The sequence below is a fragment of the Gymnoscopelus braueri genome (genome assembly GCF_963280865.1).
Source record: "Gymnoscopelus braueri genome assembly, chromosome: 13".
Lineage (NCBI taxonomy): Eukaryota > Metazoa > Chordata > Actinopteri > Myctophiformes > Myctophidae > Gymnoscopelus > Gymnoscopelus braueri.
The window spans coordinates 4,049,609-4,056,449 of NC_137615.1; the positions used below are offsets into that span (position 1 = coordinate 4,049,609).

At 46.4% G+C, this 6,841-nt stretch overlaps 1 protein-coding gene and 1 pseudogene across 2 annotated transcripts in view; both read right to left on the reverse strand.

Annotated features, from left to right (window-relative positions):
• The window catches only part of LOC308097871 (histone H3.2-like), a gene marked incomplete at its 3' end in the record, with an annotated part of 294,931 nt that overhangs the window by 99,121 nt on the left and 188,969 nt on the right, over window positions 1-6,841 (reverse strand). The window lies entirely within an intron of this gene.
• The window catches only part of LOC308098568 (testis-expressed protein 2-like), a 29,395-nt pseudogene that overhangs the window by 5,798 nt on the left and 16,756 nt on the right, over window positions 1-6,841 (reverse strand). Inside the window, exon 13 of the transcript XR_013935140.1 lies at window positions 1,480-1,600. The product of XR_013935140.1 is annotated as a testis-expressed protein 2-like (transcript). The remainder of the gene's footprint in view (window positions 1-1,479; window positions 1,601-6,841) is intronic.

Here is a 6,841-nt window from a genome sequence, read left to right on the forward strand (position 1 = left end):
TGTTTTATAACATAATAATATAAATCTGCAAAGTAACTAGTAACTGCAGTTTTCAAATAATTGTAGTGGAGTGCAAGTACAATATTTGCCTCTGAGATGTAGTGGAGTAGAAGTAAAAGCATAGACACTTGGAAATACTCCAGTAAAGTAAAAGTACCTCAACATTTTACTTAAGTACAGTACTTGAGTAAATGTACTTAGTTACTTTACACCACAGCTCCAGTGTCAATAGGCATCTGTTCCCAAACTCACCCAGCAGCCAACGGGAGCAAATCCACAGCAGCAAGCAAGCAGCCCCAGAGAGGAGAGGAAGAAGATGATGATTTAGTAAAAGGAAGAGAGAGAAGGTAGAGAGGAGAGAAAGGAGAGAATAGAAAGAGACACATACTGTACGTCAACACTTTAGGCCTCCGAATGCAAATTCATCCACTTAGCATCTGGCTCAGAGCTGCCGAGGAATTGATTATCGTTTGTTACAAACGAGAAGCAACTCCCACGTTAGACATCTCACTGTTGGAGCGAGGCTACAGTCAAATGCTGTGTTCATTTAACCATTATAGAGTGCACAAATGGACCCTTCCGGTGTCTGTTTGTATAGACTCTCAGGGTTAAATTACTACTCAGGAGTTTAGAACGTACTGCGTAAACACAAAGGATAGCACAGACCCCCCCCCCTCCGGAAATCTCATTTGTATTTGATTTCAGTAGTGAGTCTGGGGGCCTGTTTGGATTTTTGGGCTGTGGGCGGGAGCTGGGCGGGAGTAGTACCGTTGACTGACAACCCCTTCAGCCAATCAGCAGTTCGTTCCACCACCACCACCACAGAGCAACATGACGCAAGGGGACTTTTGAAAGGGCCATGCCGAAAATAGGTTGCTTTATATGGATACAAGAAGAGTATCACTGCCCGCCCCTGCCGGTTCTCTGAATTTGTATTTTTAAATAGGCTCTAAAACAGCGGACAAAAGAGAGTTTTAATGGCCGCCGTTTGTTTTCGCTCGGCTGCACTCGGCTCCATTCGGGTTCATTCGGGTTCCACCTGATTGGCCAACGTTCGCTGTCAATCACAGAACAAATGAGCTGATAGGCTAGTCCGTTTTGTGGACGACTCAGAAAGGCCCAGAGAAGCTCACAGGCCAGACCTGTCCTGCAGTCCTAGATCGGATATAGCATCAAATAGCCTATGTATAAAATAGGGCTTAAGTGGTTAATGTATGTTTCATAATATCATAATTTATATCTGGAAAGTAGTAACTAAAGTGTTCAAATAATTGTGGTGGAGTAAATGTACTTAGTTACTTTACACCACTGCTCTCATTATAATATGACCCAATATTATGAAGATAGGTCATAAAGCAGAATAAAGAATGAAGCAGAAACAACAGCACAGTCACACAGCGTGGACGGGTGAAGGAAGGAACAGCACAAAAGAAGCATCCAAAACATTGTTGTTGTTGTTTTGTTGTGATGGACCCTCACCCCTCCTTGCCCTGCTCCCCCGGCCCGTCTCCCTCCTTCCCCAGGCGGGACAGGTTCATCTTGGTCTCCAGAGTCATGAGGAACGAGCCTTTGTATGAGACCTCCAGGTCAAACCATAGACCTGATGGAGAGAGGGAGGGAGGGAGGGAGGGAGAGAGAGAGAGAGAGAGAGAGAGAGAGAGAGAGAGAGAGAGAGAGAGAGAGAGAGAGAGAAAAGACAGGGAGAGAGAGAGAGAGAGAGAGAGAGAGAGAGAGAGAGAGAAAAGACAGGGAGAGAGACAGAGACAGGGAGAGAGAGAGTGTTATCAAAATGAGTACTCTTTGTGTTCCATAACACCACTGCAGAACTGTGCGTGCACGCACACACGCACGCACACACGCACGCACACACACACGCACGCACGCACGCACGCACGCACGCACGCACGCACGCACGCACGCACGCACGCACGCACGCACGCACGCACGCACGCACGCACGCACGCACGCACGCACGCACGCACGCACGCACGCACACGCACACGCACACACACGTGCGCACACACACACACACACACACACACACACAAACACACACACGCACGCGCGCGCGCACACACATACACACACAGCTGAATGAACAGTGCTGAGTGCTATTTGGGTGAACACAATAAGAGGAGTGCCCTGCCTGGCATGGTGCCTCAGCTTCGTGCCAATACGACCTATCCCCCAGTGAATGCTGGGAAAAGGTCATCTCTCTCTAGCAGCGTTGCTTCCTGACTGCAAGGTATATTTAAAGAAGGTACGGTCATCTACGTCACTTTCTCCGTCCCGCAATTCCAGAGCTGGCAGATTGGTTGCACTGCATGGGAGGCAAACATGCAGCCGGGAGGTCGATGGATGGAATGCATTGGAGTCAGTGAGAGCCAGCTGGACCGGCTTATAAATAATCACTATTTCTGAACGATTGAGACCATAATATACTTCTAGAAACCATTTTGACAGAATTTTTTGATTTAGTTTTAGTCATAGTCTTTTCAATAAAATTCATTTTTGCTCTGTTTTTTTGTCTTTTCTTCTTTTTTCTTTCTACAAGCTCGATTGTTAATGTGTCCAACTGTATATTGTGGTCTTTTGTACTCTGCCTATACATTACCTCATTAAGATAGGTTAATTACCCATGCTTACACATTATAGTCTGGTGTTTGTTTGTCTTGTCTTGTCTTATAAAAAATCTATAAAAATGTATATATAAATCAAATTCCATTTAGTTTTTGTCATATTTGAGTCATCTGAAATGTTTTAGTTTTAGTCTAGTTTTAGTCGACTAAATATCATAAGATTATAGTCGACTAAATCTACAGTTGATTTAGTCGACTAAAATGTATGTTGGTGGTGCCTTGATGGGTTCGTAATGGCTGATTTTACACTTGGTTGCATGCTGAAAATAGCCGATCTACAAGCTCATCTGCTATTTTCAGAGGGCAACGCCCGAGCGCAACCGAACATAAAATGACTTGTCTTTTAGTTCTACTGGATCTCTTCTCCACTAGATCCCTCACTAACATTTTAGTCTAGTTTTTATTTGTTGACGAAATAGTCAATACATTTAGTCTCAGTCTCAGTCATCGTAGCATAGTTTTTATGTAGTTTTTATTTAGTTCTTGTCAGTGAAAAAAGGTAGTCGACGAACATTTTTCGTCATAGTTTTAGTCGACGAAATCAACACTGCTAGAAATACATGAGAGAGAGGGGGGTGCAGTTCCTCTCTCTATAGTAAGGCGGCGCTGGCGTCCCTCTCCTGGTTCGCCAACGCTCACACATGTGAAATCAAGGACACACGCTGAGCCAGCACCCGTGACAGTAAAAGTGTAACGTGAGAAGACCTGGATATCAACCATATCAGATGAGACGGCAGAATATAGTCTTCCTCTTAAGAAAGAAAATCTCCAGACCTCAAACCAAGCTCTGCTTTCTACATCAGAGTGATGTTATGTAAATGACAGAGTCACTGCATCGATCCCTGCGTCTGCCATGTCCTCCCTTTCCGTCATCTTTGTACAGCATGGCTCTGTGCCTGCGTGCGCACGTGCGTGCGTGTGTCAACAAGATTATGCGGGCAAAAATCCTTGATTATGTGATGAAATATGCTGGGTTTTTATGTGATTTGATGCCGTGAAATTGCGTAACGTTGCGAAATATGTGGAAAGTTGTGATATATACAAAAAGTTGCGAAAGTAGCGAAATATGTGAAATAAGCGGAAAGTAGCGAAATACAGTATGTGATTTTATGCGTGAAGTTGCAAAATATGCGGGAAGTTTGCACGGAAATATGCGTTTATGTGCCCTTTAAAAAAAAGTTTTTACCCATACCCATTTTACCTGCCTCGCTGGATCCGTGGCAGTATGCATACCGCAAAAACAGATCCACCGACGACGCTATTGCCATGGCTCTCCACACCGTCCCTCTCGCACATGGACAACAAGCTGCTGAAGGACAAATATGTACGTATGCTGTTCGTGGACTACAGCTCAGCATTCAACACCATTGTCCCAGCAATACTTGACAAAAAAGCTCAGAGACCTAGGGCTACACCCAAGCATGTGCGACTGGATACAGGACTTCTTGTCCAACCGACATCAGGTGGTGAGAATGGGCAGCATCACATCCGACCCCCCTGACCCTCAACACCGGAGCACCCCAGGGATGCGTGCTGAGCCCCCCTCCTCTACTCCCTGTACACGTATGACTGCATAGCCACACATGTCTCCAACACCATCATAAAGTACGCGGACGACACGACAGTGATAGGCCGAATCGTCAACAACGACGAGTCTGACTACAGAGAGGAGATCAAATCTCTAGCACGCTGGTGCCGGGAGAACAACCTCTCTCTTAACGTCGACAAGACCAAAGAACTGATCGTGGACTTCAGGAGGCCGCGGAGAGACCATGCGCCCATCCTCATCGACGGTGCTGCAGTGGAAAGGGTCAGCGAGTTCAAGTTCCTCGGAGTACACATCGAGGAGGACCTCAAATGGGAGACGCACTCCACACACGTGAGGAAAAAGGCTCAGCAGCGACTGTACTGGCTCCGCCGCCTGAAGAAGCTCGGAGTAGGACGTCGCATCCTCAGGCTGTACTACAACAGTTCTGTCGAAGGCATCCTAACAGGCTGTGTCACGGCCTGGTACGGGAACTGCACTGCCCGAGAAAAGATCAGCCTACAACGAGTAGTGCGATCGGCAGAGCGGATAATGGGAATCGAGCTCCCAGCGCTCCAGGAAACTGTACAAAAAGCGTGTGCGTGCTCAAAGCCAAGCGCATCATCAAGGACAAGCACCCACCCAAGTCACAGACTGTTCAACCCCCCCCTACAACGACCCCGCGACCGGGGGCAAGGGGCTCTACCGCAAGTATCAAGAGTTCCACCACCAGATACTGGTGTAGTTTCAATCCGGCTGCTGTCAGAATGCTGAATGGGGAATAAGCCTGAATGAGGCATAGGCCTTGTTCAGCAGCCTGACAACAGGCAGCGCAGACTTTTTTTTCTGGCTCTTCCTGAACACACCTGTGGATTATACCAGGGACAATGACTTGGACTTTAGCCCCCCCCTCGGACACACCTGTGGACTACACCAGGTACAAATGACCTTTTGTTGCACTCTCTCAAGGAGCTACTTGCGGATTATACTAGGGTCAGTCCACTCTAGGTGGACACGCACTGACCTTTTGCACCTTAATCCCTTGTATAACGCACTGACTTTTTTTTTTTTTTGGTCTTTTTTATTGTGCTCCTTTTCCTCTAAGCACCTTAACGTACATTGTCTATCATGCACAGTATAAGTATAACATGCACAGTATACAATACATTGCTGCTATGCTCAGGCACCTTAGTTTAGTTTTGTTTAGTTTTTTTTTAGTTTTTATTATCTCAGGTAATTTGTAAATATGTAGATAACTTGTCTGGCCTTCTGTTGCTCTCTTGTTTTGATCTCCTTCCCACTTACCCCCCCACCCTCTTCCTCTTCTTCTTCTCCCCCCCCCCCCCTCTTCTTTCTATGGAAACTAACGTTGCGATGGGAACGATGTACAAAAAAGAATTTCACCCACTTTTTTACCTTGTAAACCTGTGATGTGACAATAAAACTGATTCTGATTCTGATTCTAATCTGCGCCATTTGGCTGATTATGCAATAAATCATGTCATCGCATAATTGCATTTGTCTGGGGGGTCTGTCTAACATACTACTCCCCATTATATCATGTACTTTAAAGCATAACCATCACCACCTAGAGTATTGTCTCCCGACTCCTCTGGCCTCATCAATTACTGATTGATCCACACGTCCACGAGCCATGGCAGTATTAGTCCCTGTCTTGTTCTGCGATTTGTCCCCTCTCTCTCTCTCTCTCTCTCTCTCTCTCTCTCTCTCTCTCTCTCTCTCTCTCTCTCTCTCTCTCTCTCTCTCTCTCTCTCTCTCTCTCTCTCTCTCTCTCTCTCTCTCCTCTCTCTCTCTCTCTCTCTCTCTCTCTCTCCCTCCCTCCCTCTCTCACTTTGGACTGGCCACAGAACCACTGGAGGTTGGTCTATAGCTGGTGGAGCCAGGCAGCCAGGCCCAGTGGAGTGTGTCACTATAATGGATGATGGGGAAGGAGAAGAGTGATTACTCTGGCTAATAGAGCTAGGTGGACAGCCCAGAAAGTCTGGACTCCATGAGCAGAAGGCAAGTTGGGGGGGGGGGGCATCTTAATGCAGATAGAAGAGAGAGTGAGACGGCTGAGGGGATTGGAAGCAAGAGAGTGAGTGAGAGTGTGAGTGTGAGTGCGTGTGCGTGTGCGTGTGCGTGTGCGTGTGCGTGCGTGTGCGTGTGCGTGTGTGTGTGTGTGTGCGTGTGTATACACGGTAACCATTTAAACCTCTATTCTAAGCACTGTCTTAGGGCGTGTCTCTCTCCTACCTTGCTGGTCCACAGACGGTCTGGAGGAGTGCAGGATCTTGGGATGGCGAAGCCCATGTCCAGCGCTGTCAGGGTCAGCTCATTCATGAAGTACGGCAGCTGGAAGAGACATGTTGACGTTTCACTAACATATTATGTATACCAACCCAGCACACTCCAGTAGCACAACGACGGTCTGCAAAAAATGATAATAATAATCTGGACACCCAGGCTGCAAGCAAAGTGTGTATGCGTGTATCTTAGAGACGGGATGCCAACTTCAATATATGAAAAGAACATGTAACCGTAATTATACATTGAACAAGTAAATGTAAAATACACATAAATTGAACTTTTTAAAATTTATTTAACCACTTACACCCTATTCAGAAATGTTAAAAAATATATCTACAAGCTCACAATGCATCACACTGCGACATGT